Genomic DNA, 16,811 nt, shown 5'->3' with positions numbered 1-16,811 from the left:
CAGGAGAGAGATGTGCGCTTGAATCACTGTAAGTGAAGCTCCGCTCTCAGCTGAAGTTAGCCTGGAAAGACAAGGAAGCCTACGTTCACCTGTGTGAGTGAGAGCACCAGCTCAGAAGAGCGGCCTGGCGGCTGGGGCTTGGCCGAGGGATTTGTCAGCAAGGGCAGATGAAGATGTGTGGGGAGCAAACCAGGTGGAGGCCTTAGTGGCTTCTGTAGAGTGTTAGGGGAAGCCAGCCCCTAGGTGAGAGGTCTAGGACCTTACAAGGTGGGGCTTCCTGTGACCTGTTGCCATTGAGGCAGCCCAGGGCATGTGCAGAGGGACCAGAATGAGGAAAAGTGGCCTTGGTAGCTTAGGAGTGAGGTACTGGGAAAAGTGTTGGAAATTGGAAAGGCTTTCTGGGGACATGAGCCTGCCCTGGGCAGCCAGCGTGGGTGTCTTCCAGGCTGCTGTGTCTTCCATTCGAGGACTGATGGTGACATAGAAACAAAATAGAATGAATGTGGCATTCAGAGTCCTGATCAATGAGTGACAGGTGACTGCTTATTTAAGTTATTCTGAGGTAGATAGCTGAGCAAAGATGAGTGGATTGGGCCCATGGAGTTGAGTATCTAGGTCGACACTACCTTGTGTGATGTGTAGTTTAGACTGGAATTTTCTGAAGGTGTAGTGGGGTCAGTGAGGAGATAGACACTGCCTCTGCTGTCTGCCCAGATCTTTGTGGCATGCAGAGAGGGGTGGCCTTGAACTTCTTAGCCCTGTTCCTCGGCAATACGCAGACACTAGGCACCCGAACAGTCTTTACATTTATCTTTTGTTCCAAGACTTGTAGAAGAGGGTCCAGTAGAGGTACCTTGGTGTAGTACTGCGGCCAGAGTAATGTCTGAGCTGGCTGACTTCTGGGACTTCCTTATGGCTGGGGACAGGTTCCATGTTCTTGCTTCACTAACAGCGGCATCTGGCATGTCCAGGGAGAACCGTGTAAGATAATAAAAAATCACAAGGCCCTTGGGCCAGAGATCAATCAAGGTCTTACAGGAACACATCAGGGGTTGCTGCCTAATGGGATAACTTCTGAATCCTTGAAAATGAATTATTTCTTGTAGTGTTTATTTTTCAGTCTTCTTATGGACAAAACTTGACTTTGGGGTTACTTTAGAGGAGTATCGTTACATTTATAGAATCTTACACCCAGAATAATGATGGCTGATGATAGAAATGACTGACTACAATTAACTGTTCATCTTACAGTTTGTTCCCATACTTTCAGCTTTAAAAAAAGTGAGTTTGAGATAGAATCTCAATCCCTTTTTGGGCTTCGGATCTTTTTACACTTTAAAAAGTGTTATTAAGGACCTCAAAGGGCTTTCTATCTATGTGGATTACAGGGATCGACACTTATAATAGAAATGAAGACTAAAATTTTACAAAAGTATTAATTTAAAAATAATGATAAACTCATTACACATTAACACAGATTATGTTTTTATGAAAATAATACATTTCTAAAACAAAAAACACTTAGTAGGAAGAGTGGTATAAATATTTATGTCTGCTTCTGTGCTCAGTCTCTTGCAGTGTGTTGTTTTAGAACTGAAAAGGAGGTTTCAGTAGCCTTTTCAGGTACTTGTGAGTTCCTTTGTGACCTGATACCAAACTTGACAAGTGGTGGTTTCCTGCAGATTATTTGCAGTGTGCAATCTGAAATCCTGTGTTAAAATTCCTGGTCTCTTCCTGCACTTTGAATAGATGTTTTACCCACGATGTTGCATTACCTGACACATGGTTCGTTTGGACAACATCAGCTCACTTTGCAGAGGCAGAAAATGTTCATACATTTCATTATGTACAATATCAGGAAACTCATGGTTAGTGTTACTGTCGTTTTCATCAGAACAGTCTTCAAGTCTCAGGAGACTAGAGAGCCCATGGTGACAGACAGGAGTTTTCCCAGATTCTAGGTTTCATTAGAAAGCTCAGATTTGACAGTTGGCAATAAATGCCATCAGTTTCCTGTTATCTGAGATGTCTGCACCCCAGTCTGCAGAGCAAGTGTGTAGTCACTCAAGTAAAAATGACGTTCTGTCGAGAAGAGGCCGGTTGAGTTTGCAGCTCAGACAGTTAGACAAGCATTCTTCCTTGAGACAACACTGTGCTTGGGTACGTGACCTGATGTAGCTCCATTTTAACCAGGAATATGATAAATATACATTAAAATATATGTGTGTGTATTTCATATCAATATAAATAATGAACATATGTTTAACATAGATGTTATAAATATAATAAAAGGGTCTAGATTTAAAGAATTATTTTTTATTGCTTCTTCAAGGGTATTCTTAAGTGGAACTTTTTTTTGTTTTACTGTGAACCCCTGGAGGTGAAGAATCTTTCAACTACTGGTGCCTTTGCCACAGGGTTTTGTGTGAGGAGCCTAAGGAGTGGGCACGTTGGCCAGCCAGTGCATTTGCCTGTGCCAGCACAGTGAAAAAAAGCAAGCAACGTTTTAGTATTATCTTGAAAGTCATTTGATCTTGTTTTGTAAGGGTCTGGAATCCTCAAGAGTCTTGGTTTTTGAGAACTGCTGGTCTAGGACAGCAGCTGCAAGAACTGAGCCTCCCAGGGTTGGATGGTTGTTTGGGATCCCTTGCTCATGGGTTGGGTTTTTTGCAAGAGACTCAGCTTGTAGCTGGTGGACCACTTTCAGCCTGATGACATTGTATTTGTAGGAGTGAATGCTTTTAAGGGAGAGTAGGTGGGAGGGGCCCACTCACCCCTGATGTCTTCAAGTGGACAAGAGCACATGGTTCTGTTCCCTACCCAACCCTGAAGGCGTCTGACCTCTTGCCTGTTGCTGGAGCGTGGTTGTACAGTGAACCAGGCCGTTTGTCAGGCTCTTGGCTTAGTGTGTTGGAGGAGGAGCCTTAAACCTGGAGTGAGTGAGGAAAGCAGAATGTGCAGGGCATATTTTAGAGCACACTTTGACCATTTCTGTGGGTAGCAGAGACACAGAGAAAGGGGGCAGGAAAGTGATGGATACCATGACCAAGCCTTATTCTGAGCTACGAAACTGGATACAAGAGGAATTTTTAGGGAAAAGAGTTTCTTTGTCATTCTATAGCCAGTATTGATGAGTACTTTCCCCAACTCAAGAGAAAGATCTGGGGACTTGGCTTTCACCCTGGGAGGATAGAGCACTGAATTATTGGCTCCTCAGTGCTGCACTGACAGGGAGAGGTGATCCGGAATAGGGATGAGCACATGGTCCAGAGAGGGGACGGACGCAGGGAGGTAACTGGACACTGGCCGAGCACCGCAGGCTCCTGAAGCTGCCCTCCAGTGAACAGCAAGCCTTCCCGACCTGCAGCAAGCTGAGGAAAAGATCAGAGGGGCGTGCACACGGAGCCTGGGCTTGTGCACAGTCTCATTTCATGTTCGTGACAGCTCCGAGAGATAGAGGTGTGAGTATCATTTCTCTTTTATGTTCAAGGTCTTTGAGTCTTAGGCTTAAATGACTTGCTTAAAGTCACGCTGTAAATAAGTGGGAGAGCTGCGAAGTGTGTGTTTTGCAGAATGACAAAGGGCAGAAAGTGCCATTCTTGGGGGAGAGGCAGCTTTCAGTGGGCTGAGTGTGAAGGAGTGAGGGCTGCTGGGGCCACGGGGCCGGGGCCGCATGGAGACTCTTGCTCTCAGGACTAGGCTGTCGGATGGGTGGGAGGTTTCATAGGCTTTGGTGTCTACAGAAGAGTGTAATCTTTCTGAAATGTTTTCTTGGTGGTGAGGATGAGAGGCTGGAGCTTCTTCATAGTCTTGGCCCGCTAGAGGGTATGCAGTCTTAAGACTCGCTAGCAGATGATTCCCTGGCAGGGTTTGTGGTAATCTGGGGGGACATTAAAGTCACGGCTGCTGTGGAAAGGGACGTGGTGGGGACGGGTGAGTGAAGGTGTATACGCTCCACAGTAGGCCAGCTTTGTCTCAGTCCTGCAGCAAGGAGCCTCGCTCCCTCACTGACCAGGCTCTGGGGACAGATTCCTATGGCATCGGAGGCCATGTGGACATGGCAGAAGCTACATGTAAGTTAGAAAGCCTCCCCTCCTGTTTCCAGACAGAACATTATTGCCTATTGCTCCCCACTCCCCTTCGATTTCAAATCCTAGCGTTTTATCCTAAGAAAGCGCCCTTTCCCATCACACAGGAAACCATAATCTGGTAGAGCTAAGAGAGGGGCAGAGTCGCCCACCACCCCGCCCTTCTGCCTCCCATGTGCTGAAGTGCGCTCCTAGGGCTGGTCATCCTGGCTGTCTCTAGATACTTGCCCTTCCCCAGGGTGAGTTCCTCCAAAAGGGTTCCTCCTTTTGGTTTCAGTTTAAAAGTAGAGTTTACTGGACGTCTTCCTTTTGATGTGAAGCCGGTTGGGGTGCCCCTCAGGCGTGCAGCTGTGTCCCCAGGGCCTTGCTCAGCCACAGCACCACTCGCACAGCACTGAGCCCGTTGCCTCCCCTGCTAGACTGTCTGCCACACAAAGGCAGAAGCCACGGCTGTGTTGTTCATCACAGGATCTTCCAGAGGGCAGCCCACTGCCCAACAAGTACTGGGGGCTGAGTGTTTGTGGAACGTGTGCATGCACTCTCGCACAGGCTGATCCTGCATCTGAGTTCAGTTTCCAGGACTGTTGGCATCAGGGACACCTTTCTTCTGGGCCTGCTTCTGGGTGGGCTGGATTCTCTTGAGTATCACTTAGATATCAAACACTCAACAGCATGGCATGAACCAATATGTGTTAGTGCAACTGGGAACACTGGGATCTTCCTGTAAAACACTTCCTAGTAATTAAGAGACTGGGAGTTGGTTGGGATTCTTTCAGCCTGACTAGTCTGAGGCTTCCTCATCTGAGCTACAGCCCTTTGATAGTCTCTGAGAACCTTCTCCAGGCCCTGGGACACAAGTGCCTGCTCTGCACGTGGGGAGGAGACAAGTCATGTGGCTGGTGCAGCCCACTGCCATTGGTAGTAGGAGCCTTGGTTGACGCTGGAGGCATTGGAATGTCTTCCTTCCAATTCTTTTTTTATTCCTTTTTATCTTTTCCAGGAAGGATGCCCTTGTCCCTCTGAATGTCAGAACCAAAAGCCCATATGTTCTGACAGGTCTGGTTCTGGATAGAAAGTTAGTTTGATCTCTGTTGACATAGCTTTGACTGGGCTATTAGAGTCGGCTACTGTAGAGTGGGGTTATCTACACTTAATGCGTGATAGGAGCCACAGCATGTAGACAGACACGGCGCACCACGGCAGCCGGCTTGCTGTGGGGTCTGAGGGCGAGGCTGCTGTCTGCCACCGCCTTGACGGGTGTGCATGGCTTTCTCTCCTGCTCAATCAGGGGCTTGGTTTTGATTTCACAGCCAGCCTGTGCGGAGTGTGTCTAGGTCCAAGTCAGTGTTCTGGAGCATCCACTCGTCTCCTTTCCCAGTCTGTGCCTCTCTGTGGGGGAGCTGGCTGTCCTCTGGACACGGCCACACTGGTGCCTCCCACTGGCCCAGTTCCGGGCCCTGGGGGGTGCTGACTCTCAAGTGTCCCACTCACTCCCTCTTGTCCTCAGCCCCTGCCTTGTGGCGCCTGAGTCCTTCTGTAACCACTGGATTGTTTTAACAAGAAATCCATGAAAAATGAGTTCACTGATTTTTCCTATGTAGAATCGTATTTTGGGGACAGCTGTGTAAAAGACAGTAATATATGAAAGGCACACACAGAAGTATGTTTAAATAATCCTGTTTCAAAGTCCACATCCAGTCTTCCCTCCCCAGCACAGCCTCATGAGCTTCTTCCCAGGGCAGAGGGACTGTTATCTTTGAGTTTTTCAACAAATTCAGGCTGAAATTTGGAGAGAAAATCAGTGTCCCCACTCTGTACGTGCCTCTTGACCTTTGCCCCCTGCAGGTAGGACCAGAGTGGGCTCCTCTCCCACCCTGGAGCCCACTAACCTTTGTCAGCAAAACTCCAAGAGAAATGACAGACCCTGTGCCTCCTCCCCCGGCCCAAGCCTGATGCCATAGGAAACAAGCATGCTGCCTGCAAGGAAGGTCAAGGCCACTGCGGTAGACACTGGGCCTCACCCCACAGTCCAGCAGCAGTGCCGCCTCCTGGTCACAGCGCCGGTTGAACTGTGTCTAGACTTGGGAGCACGTGGCCCAATCAGCCCTCCAAGGGCAACAGCCCCGTCCTCCTGGCCCGTTAATCCTGTGTCTCCGTCTCCAAGTGACCCTTATCCTGTGCCAGGGCCCAGACCTTTTGTTCTTTCAGGACGTAGTTTCTTTGTATTTAGGGCTCATCTGTTTTTTAACTTCCTTGCATTTCAGCCGCAGTTGTTTGTTCACCTAGATCCCTTACTTTTAAGTGGCCTAGGGACAGGTGTTGATGAGGTGGTGTTGGTGTCACATAGTTGACATGAGGCAGATCTCCCGATGGACAGACCTCAGGGAGAGAAGAAACTCCTTTTAATGAAAGGTGGGGTTTGGGGCAGTTGGGCTACTTAAAACCCTTTTCCTCTCATTTCTGCACCTTTCTTATTTGAAAAGGTCTCCTCACATGCAGGTTGAAGGCACGGACTTGGTGATGGTGCCTCGAAGTCTCGTGGAGAGTCGGGACATGGCCTGTGGTGGTGCCTGGCGACGTCAGCTGCAAGCCCACTTCCTCCTTGGGTCTCCCAGGTGGCCCCCAGTCATACACACTGTCCCCGTGAAAGCCCTTATGGGACACTGGATAGGAAACATGCTTCGAGGGAGAGATTCATGGGAGCATCGTGCCCTTGCGGCGTGTAGAATTCTGTGATTCCTCCCTGCTCTCTTGGTCTGCCGTCTGTGAAGAGGCAGTGAGACAGGTGCTGTTTTAGGAAAGGCTGCGGTGGGGATCCTTGATGCCTGTTTGTCCTCTTGTTGGTCACATGGCAAGTCTGGAGATTCTTTGCCTGGCCTTTTACCTGCAGAATATGGCTTGCGCTCAGTGCATTGAGACTTATAGCTGTGCCCAGGCCTTTTACCTGGAAGGCACGGCAGTACCCGATTTCCCCGCTTAGAGGCACTCTGGTGGAAGGTCACGCCCGACGACTGCAGGAGTTTCACGTCACCAGCAGAGCCAGTCTCTCTGAGGCCAGTCTGGATGGATGCCCTGACCCTGGCCGCTGCCTCTCCAAGGGAGGGCCCCAGGGGAACCACGGCATCTCGGTTGAGGAGCTGGTGAGGGAAGGAGGAACCGAGTGCAGCACTGCTCCCCGCGTCCCTTGCTCATCCCCAGCAGCCTCCCTCCGCTCTCCAGAGACGTCTGCAGTGCACCCACACTCACGCTCTCAGGATGGACTGCTGAGGTCGCAGCCATTGGAGGGCTGCATCTGCTTGGTTCACGTGCACCTCTGTGCAGTGTTCCAGGTTTGGGGGTCAGTTTGTCATTGCGAGAGGAGCAGGCAAAGAATGTTTCCCAGTATTAGCCAGTTTTGTTATCATGAAGAATGACAGACATACACAAAGGAAGAGATCGACTGTCTTATTCATTATTTATCTGTCACCTAGATTCGACAGTTACAACAGTTCTCTCGCATTTGCTTTGTCTGTTATTTTTATTTAGCCCAAGCATTTTAAGATGTATCTCAGACATCATTTCATTGTTACAAGCCTCGGTATACATCTCTAAAAATACAGACATTGGTTTACACAACTGCAAAGGCATCATCATACCACATACAGTGAGCCCAGTTCCTTGTGTAATCTGATACCTAGTCCCTAATGAGCATCTCCCCAGTTGTCCCGTTTTAGCAGCTGGCTTATTTGAATCAAATTCCTAAGAAGGTAGGTCCTCAAGTTACATTTGATTGTTATATCTCAGGTGTCTTTAATCTAGAGCAGCTCCCACCTCAACTTTTTTTTCTTGTTTTTTTTTTTTTTTTTTGGCTGTGGCATGTAGCATGTGGGATCTTACTCTGATCAGGGGTCAAACCCAAGCCCCCTGCATTGGAAGTGCAGAGTCTTAACCACTAGACCATCAGGGAAGTCCACCCTCCCCTCCAACCTTTTCCACACCATTTACTTGTTGCAGAAATGGGCAGTTGTCCTGTGGACTGGCTCACATTGTTATTTTTCTGCTTGTATCCCTAGCCTGCTGTGGGATAGCAGCAGGTGATTGCTGCTATCCTGGTAGCAACTACCTGGATAGTTCCCTATCCATCCTGGTAGTTCCCTAGCCGTCCCTCCTAGTTCCCTCAAATAAAAAGGAGTCCAAGAGGCGTGTTTGGCAAGAATGTTTCAGGTGACGCCGTGTGGTTCCTGTGGCATCAGGCCAGGAGGCAGGGGGTGTACTTGCTCCTCTTGGAGTATGTTGACATGATAAGGGGGTCCGGGGTTGATAGTGGGATCCTCAAAAGTATAAGAAGTTCTTGATCAGTCTTTCATCTGATGTTTTTGCCCATTTCTTGCCATGGTCTGAATCATTCATTTCGTTACAGTTGCACATTTACTAGCTGGCTTGTTGCATTCTCTTGAAAGAGTTTATAGAGGAAGACATTCTTTCCTTTTAATTGCCAAGTTTCAAAAAAGGTAAAAGTTGGTATTCTGTAACTTTCAGTTTAGTCTAGTGCCTTGAGTCTGTCTCTCTGTCTCTGTCTGTCCCTCTTTCTCTCTCCATGCCTCCCCACCCCTTGTCGTCACTGTGAATTCAGGGATTTTGTATATTTGGTGTGTTTCAATGGATCACATTCATCATTCCTTCTGACGCTCAGTTGTCCCAGTTTTGGCCAGTGGGAGTCTATTCATAAGTCGGCATCTGTGTTCTTTGGCATGACTCCTCACATTCTGGCGTAACAAGGTGTCCCAAGGCTCACTGTGTAAAGTGCTGCTCTGGCCTTGAGACCAGCCACTCTGCAAAGATCCCTGTGCCATTTGCTGGAGAAGGTTCCATAAGAGAAGGGACCACTGCTGTTGGTTATCATTGTTGACAGGCCTTTTTGGTGGATACCCTGAAAAAAAAAAAAAAAAAGAGGAAGGGAAACATGAATTCAAACAGATATTTCTAAATCAAATTTTACATTATAAGATTTTTTTCCTTAATTTTGATTTTATGTCAGTATCTCACTTCTTTCGCTTTGAATCTTGGTTCCCAACAACATTACCATAATGAGTTATTTGCATTATCCTACTTAATGAACATACATTTGTTATAACTCAGTTAAACTATGAAAGAAGTTTAAGTTCTTTGCAGCTTTATTTATCAACAGAATTTCCCTCCAAGTATGGACATCCAGTCTCTTGTACTTAAAAGTTTTTTGTGGATAACAGGAAAGTTAAGGTTCATTTTCTTCGTTTTGTTTTAAAATTTTAGGAACTGCTTTTCTTGTTTATTTAATTTCATTTTTTGAATATATAAACATGTGTTTCCAAAGCCAAAACAACATAATGTTACATTCAGAGAAATTTTACTTCATCCTTTTCTTCTTCTTCCTGTTTAAATTCATTTTGTATTAAACAAAAACAGACTTTCAGATATAGAAAACAAACTTAACTGTTACCAAGCAGGATAAGTGGAGGAGATAAAATAGGCATTTGGGATTAACATATGCACGCTACTACATATAAAATAGAAAACAGCAAGGACCTACTCAACTCAAGCACAAGGAACTATACTCAATATCTTGCAATAACCATAATCTGAAAAGGAATATATATCTAAATGTATAACAGAATCACTTGTTGTACACCTGAAACTAACAGAACATTGTAAATTATACTTCAATAAAAAGTTCGTTTTGTATTCTTTCTCCATGTTTACTTTTATACATCACAAAGATATATGTAAATAATTCACATTCCCCGCCTTTTTTGCACAAAAGTTAGCAGGTTGGATATATTAATCTGTGCCTTGTTTTGTTTTTCCTAGATAATATTACCTGGGCCTGGAGAAGGGAATGCCAACCCACTCCAGTATTCTTGCCTATAGAATCCCATGGACAGAGGAGCCTGGCAGGCTACAGTTCATGGGGTCACAAGAGTTGGACACGACTTAGCAACTAAACCACCAGCACCAGCCCCTGGGCTTACTTGTGTCAGTACATCGTGCTCGTCCCCATTCCCTCGTTTTGATGGCTGAGCAGTAGTTCCCTGTAAGGAAGCCCCATAGTTGGTTTAAGCCCTCCCCAGTGGGTGGGCCTTGGGCTGCCTGCAGTTTTGCTGTGACAGGTACCGCATGAGTGAATAAACTGCCCATCTCCTATTTTGCCAGTATATCTTGGGATAGATAGATGCATATATAATTTTTCACACACTGATTATATTTTCTTTTGCTGAAACCTTGGTTGTTTAGATGAATTACATTATTCTGACACTTCCATCTGGAAACAGTACTGTTTATTTTGCATTTTTTTTTTCTTTTTTGGGCCATGCCGCTTGGCACGTAGGATCTTTGTTCCCCGACCAGGGACTGAACCTGCATCCCTTGCATTGGAAGCTTGGAATCGTAACTGCTGGACCACCGGGGAGGTCCCCTTATTTTGTGATTTTAATGTTAAAGAAACCTCCTCAAGCCCTTGTGTACCCTGTCTTTGTATTGAGCATAGTATTGAGAATGTTATTCTAAGATCTGTTTATTTCATTAACTAAGTAACTGAAGTATCACTTGCTGAGCATAATACAGGACATGAAAATGTAGCTAAGGCATCCTAAACCTCAAAAGATTTCAGATTGAGTACTTGGGGATTTTCTTCTGTGTCTGTTTGGTGTATATTTTGTCCCGTGTTAGTTATCAAAAGTCTGGTAATAAGGCAGTGGAAAATATACCTTTACCTGCTGTACCAGAATGAAGCAGGACATATCTGCGGGAGAGAGGAGATGTCATTAAGTACCCTGTGGATGCATCCAGTAGGTATCCATTGAACACCTGCTTGGCCAGAATGTAAGTGAGCAACATATTAAGTTCCTCCCTCCTGGTGTTTACTTTCTAGCACAGGAGACAGAACAAAAAGCAAGGAACAATTAGATAATTACAAGTTCACTGTACTCTGAAGGAATCAAATAAGAGACTTAAATAGAGTCTTAGCCAGGAGCCTTCTTGAGGAAGAGGAGAGAGAGGCAGCTGACACACCCAGCCGTGTGTGAAGTTAGAGCAGGTGGGGGCAGGGCCGTGCAGGACCTTGGGTTTTAGGTTAAGAATTGGGATTCTAAGAACATCAGGAAACCATTGGGACAGTTAAGCGAGGGAATGACTCTTGATGCCGACATGTCATATATTTACTTTCTCTGGATTGGAGGGCTCCTCAGTATTGTGTTTCAGCTCCAGAAGCAGCAGCATTGTTCCTTCTGAGGTTCCAAGTGGAGGGAGTTTTCCTTATTGCTCCTTTGTGTAGACAGCTGCTTCTCATACTCACATGTAGGTCTTCTGAGGATTTCTTCTCTTTTTCAATAATATTAGCCCTTGGTGTTGCTTAATTACAGTCAGTGGTTGTAATTGGATTATGTGCGTGGACTGTGAATGGGAGCATGATATCTACATATTCTCTTCTTCAGACCTGCAAATCCAAGAGACACATCTCTGGAAGAGAGAGCTCCTTCCTCAAGATCACAGAAGGTCTGTGTCACCACTGTCTTGCTTATTGGAAATTAATTATAGAATCCATGGCAATTTTCTGGACGAGAAAGGCATTTTCAGTGTATGTGTTTACGTTTCTGTTACAGGAGACCGCCAGAGCAACAGCTGTGCAGGGAGACCTCACAAGGAAGGGTTGACACGCCTGGACCCGCGGTGCTTGCTTCCTGGGAGGCTCCTGTCTGATGCGAAGGAAGCAGGATGTCATAGTGCCTCTGCAAGGGGAGGCTCCCGGGGACCGAGGCCAGCACGCAGGACTGCGCCCTCGGCCGCAGGGGACACTGGGCAGGCCTTTCCCTGCAAGTGAGACGAACGAGATTATTCTGCAAGAGGAAGATTCCAGGGGCTTAAAAGCACAAAGGTTTGCACCCTGGCAGCCTCTTGGAATGTTGACAGCTCAGGATCTAAAAGAAAGTGCTGTGTTAATGAGTTCCAGAGTTGATGTGGATATACATGTCACTTTATAATCAGTAATAATACTGAGTGAGGAACACTATGCAGGAAGAAACCTTCCATAGAAAGACAGGCAGGGAAAAGCTTAGGCCGACCTCAGACCTCCCGCATAGAGCCAGCTTGAGATAAACGCCACCATGGCCAAATGAGAGACTCTGAGACAGCCGCCTGTAACTGTAGTCTTTGTAAGGAAATCTCTAAATCACGATACCAAATAGGAACCATGATCTACAAGTGCCCCATGTGCAGGGAGTTTTTCTCTGAGAGAGCAGATCTTTTTATGCATCAGAAAATTCACACTGCTGAGAAGCCCCATAAATGTGACAAGTGTGACAAGGGTTTCTTTCATATATCAGAACTTCATATTCATTGGCGAGACCACACAGGAGAGAAGGTCTATAAATGTGATGATTGCGGTAAGGATTTTAGTACTACGACCAAACTTAACAGACATAAGAAAATCCACACAGTGGAGAAGCCCTATAAGTGTTACGAGTGTGGCAAAGCCTTCAATTGGAGCTCACACCTGCAGATTCACATGAGAGTTCATACAGGTGAGAAACCCTATGTCTGTAGTGAGTGTGGAAGGGGCTTTAGCAATAGTTCAAACCTCTGCATGCATCAGAGAGTGCACACCGGAGAGAAGCCCTTTAAATGTGAAGAGTGTGGGAAGGCCTTCAGGCACACTTCCAGCCTCTGCATGCATCAGAGAGTCCACACAGGAGAGAAGCCCTATAAATGCTATGAGTGTGGGAAGGCCTTCAGCCAGAGCTCCAGCCTCTGCATCCATCAGAGAGTGCACACGGGGGAGAAGCCCTATAGGTGCTGTGGGTGTGGGAAGGCCTTCAGCCAGAGCTCCAGCCTCTGCATCCATCAGAGAGTGCACACAGGGGAAAAACCTTTTAAGTGCGATGAGTGTGGGAAGGCCTTCAGTCAGAGCACCAGCCTCTGCATCCACCAGAGAGTGCACACAAAGGAGAGAAACCATCTCAAAATATCAGTTATATAAAGTGTTTTGCTAAGAGTTAAAAAAAAATTCTTAAAACCCATAAGTGCCACTAGGAAGGAAAAACCCTGTAAATACCTACATTGATCCAAGAAATTTTTACAGCAGGACCCAGCAGAACATTGTTTTCCAGGAGGCATGTGTGAGGGTGAGTTTTTGGATTCATGCCAAGTGTGTTGCACAACTTGTGAATCTGGAGCTCCTGTGAGTGTGTGCCCAGGGCAGGCTGTGAGGTCCCAGTCGTGGGTGTGCATTTCCTGGGATTCTGGTGGAATACACAGGAAACCATGGTGGTTGCACAGCCTCCCAAGTCACCTTCTGTCTACACTTAACCTAAAAGTTAGCCCAGATACTGCCCCATTTCAGGAACACGATCTTCCTTCTCTTGATCCCAGGTGAATCCATCTGAAAACGGCCAGCTCCCACCAAGTAGTGTTCTGGCACTTCAGAGGTTACCACTTGGTTTAGCCTCTCCATATCTGTCCATGTATCCCATTGCATCTGCACTCACTTTACCCGTGTATCCTCCAAATGCCCATAAATATCCACCCCTTCCTAGATGGCATCAAATTTCATTTTAGGTTTTAGGTGACTCATGATGGCCACTTTGCCTATCAGAGAAAATCATTGGCCAGCATACACGCCCTTGAACTTTAATTTTGTGAATTCTGCTAATCACTGTGTCACTGTTAGACTTAATTTTCTAGTGGCTATATCACATATTTTTAACTTGAATATTTTTTTGTTTTTTTGGGGGGGGACAATAGCTGAATGTAAATAGGGAGGAGGAAGTGAGCGGAGTTAGGATTTTTCTCCATCCAGAACTGCCCTCTGGGGCTCCTTTAGTAACACGTGGAGCCACTTTCCTATAGGAAAAGCGGATGGTAGGAGGCGTCCCTAATAATAGTTTCTGTTTCTGTAATTTTGGGCAATAATGTGTAGGATTACATATCCGTTCCTTTGTAGGCAGGAAAGTCTCTGTTAACCTCTCCTTTTCTTTCTTCATTCATTGGACAAATATTTATTGAACACCTCCTATGTGCCAGGCACTGTGCCCCTTGCGGGGGATACCACTGAGTAAGACAGACAGGGGCCCTACTCGCGTGGAGTTGACTTCTGGTGGAGGAGACAGATGATAAGCAAGTAAACAAATAACGTAGTGTGAGATAGTGATTTAAGTGCTATGGAGAAAATAACCTAGGGTGGTGATTTAGAGCGGTGGGGGGTGGGGGTGGGGGTGGGGGGCGGCGGTAGATAGCGGTCAGGGAGGCCTTTGTGCGGGCGAGGGCGGTGCGGGAAGGCTGTGGAGCACAGGTGCCCAGCTTTCGCAGGTGGGGCGGCCCTGCGGTGCGCAGTGGGCGGAGCAGAAGGCGCTGCCCTGCGGTGAGTGTAGTGAGCAGCGGGGTGGGGGAGATGCTGAACCCTCAGTATCCTGAAGTTTATAGGCCCTTTTTTTTTTTTTTTTTGGCTACATTGATATTAAAAACTCATGTGGAGGAACTCCAGGAATGTTTAGAAGACCAAAAGTCCCCAATGACAACAAAAAGCAACTAAGTTTGAACTTTGTTTCTCTCCTCATTCCTGTTTTCGTTGATTTCCCACATGTAGTCCTTTTTGCTCAGGAAGTCTTTGGGGGAAATTAAGGCTTTTTGAAAGCTCTGAACTGGGTGATCAGGTGAGCAGTGTCTGTCCACTGTCTTGAGAGGTTGGAAAATGAACTACCCGAAATAGTCACCGAAATACGAAACAAAGCTTGATTTTCTCTTCATATTTGAATTAATTTCTTCTGTTTGACTGGAAGGGGTTTTTGTATAACTAAAACCTCAGCGCATAAAGGAGATTTAAAAGGGGCACATAACTGAGTGGGTGAAGGTAGAAGATGGGATTTGGGGGGGGGTACATGTGTTAACATCTGAATTTTCATCTGGATAGCTCTGTTAACAAGCCTTTGGGAAGTCACTTCACATAATTTTCCTCCTTTTTGCGAAGAGAGGGCTGGCTTAGTTATTTGATAAAGCCCCTTCCAGACCTGAATTCCTCGACTACGATTTACTGTAGTGTCTTAACCCTCTTTCATGTCACAGTAGTGTGGAGCATTAGAGAAAAGCCTAGACTTTTAGTTGATAGTGAGCCAGTTGAAATATCACCGATAGAATTTTTAGTTTTAGGGAAAATTGGTTTGATTTCTAGCTTTATTAGTATTAGGTATGTGAGCTTGGGCAAAATCGCTTAATCTTTGAGTCTAGTTTTCTCACATACAAAATGAGGACATTAGGCTAAATGATTTCCGAGTTTCCAGCTAGTCCTAGAGTTCTATATTTCTACATAGTTGAATTATTTTATCATGCTGTTGCTGGGGAATATGACTAACACTTTTGAAGCTACTAATTTTATGTCGAGCTTTAAAGCCCATAATTGTTACCTTTGGAAAATATTATTTGACCTACAGTATGTCCAAATCAATTTAATAAAATCACTTTATAACAGGGTTCTGTGCTTGACCTACAGTGGTATGGATTTGGGGGGGAGTGTCTGTCTGTGTGTGTGTGTGTGTGTGTGTATGGTGGAGTGGGCTTGCGCATTACATCTAGGTGACCGTATGATATAGTGAAGAGGTTGCTGTTAATACTCAAACATGAACAACAAGCCTAAACGGGGACCATCCCAGCAAACCAAGATGTGAGGACGCCCTGCCCAGGGGACAAGCAGTTGACCAAGGAATCATGAGGTCTTTGGCAGACTGGAGAAAGCCCACCCTCCGGAGAGGATGGCCTGCTCAGCGGTAGCTGTTGGTTTCCATCATGGAAATCAGGCCTCAGGGTCCCGCATGGTCTGCTCTTTTAAGGAAAAACCAACAATCCAGATTTTTACTAAAAATTTAATTATTTTTAAAGGTTAGCAATTAATTCACGTTTCCTGTGTGACCCATTTTGGTATTTGTATTAAGGAAATGGCAGCCCACTCCAGTATTCTTGCCTAAGAACTCCCATGGCCAGAGGAGCCTGGCGGGCTATACGTCCATGGGGTCGCAAAGAGCTGGACACGACTGAGCGACTAAACAGTTACCTGCATGCTGCCCATAGGCTTCTGTTTCACTTTGCAAGCTCTGCTGTGGCCCTTGATGGCTGTCACCCCCCTCTGCTAAGGCCTGACACCTCTCAGCTAAGAGGTGGCCCAGACCTGAGCCACAGTCTCTAATAGTGGGTCTGGCATCCATCTGCCTCTTGGGGTGAGTCTATGCTCCAGTTCTGGTTGAGGCAGAAGTAATCCAGACAACCCTTTCAGTGTGAGTGGGGTGGGGCAGAGAGGTCACACTTCCACTCACGTTCACCCATCAAGTTACTCCTGTGCCTGCTGGGGGTTCAGGTATGAGAGCGAGAAGTCACGGCTCACTTCCCAGTTTCCTGATGCCTTCCCAGGGGCCTTCCAACGCTTGGTTCAGTTATTCCCGCAAATTTAAATTATTAAGCAATGTTTTCTGTACAACCTGCTGTTACCCTCAGCAATTTGAAAATAATAAGTGAAAGCAAATATCAGAAGATAGAAAAAATACTCAGTGGTGAAATCAAACCCTGAAGAAGAGGTGAGAAAGAGGTTGATACAATCACAGGGCAGGAAGCAGGTTATCAGTATAAGTTGTATTGCCGAGTTGGTACACAGATTGAGATGAAGAGGGGTGGGGAAGTGGAAGGTGATGGGGCCCTTACTCTGTGACCTTGAGCTTAACTTCTCTGAAC

At 46.2% G+C, this 16,811-nt stretch overlaps 1 long non-coding RNA gene across 1 annotated transcript in view; it reads left to right on the top strand.

The window, feature by feature from the left end:
* The window catches only part of LOC128062254 (uncharacterized), a 34,108-nt gene extending 19,839 nt beyond the window's left edge, over positions 1 to 14,269 (top strand). The window contains exons 4-5 of the long non-coding RNA XR_008200811.1: positions 11,537 to 11,597; positions 11,705 to 14,269. This is a non-coding gene — a long non-coding RNA (uncharacterized LOC128062254). The remainder of the gene's footprint in view (positions 1 to 11,536; positions 11,598 to 11,704) is intronic.
* The last annotated feature ends 2,542 nt before the right edge of the window (positions 14,270 to 16,811 follow it).

Source organism: Budorcas taxicolor, chromosome 17 (assembly GCF_023091745.1).
Source record: "Budorcas taxicolor isolate Tak-1 chromosome 17, Takin1.1, whole genome shotgun sequence".
In the NCBI taxonomy this organism is placed as follows: Eukaryota; Metazoa; Chordata; class Mammalia; order Artiodactyla; family Bovidae; genus Budorcas; species Budorcas taxicolor.
Note: the sequence above shows the minus strand (reverse complement) of the source record. Positions and strands in the feature narration are given on the sequence as shown.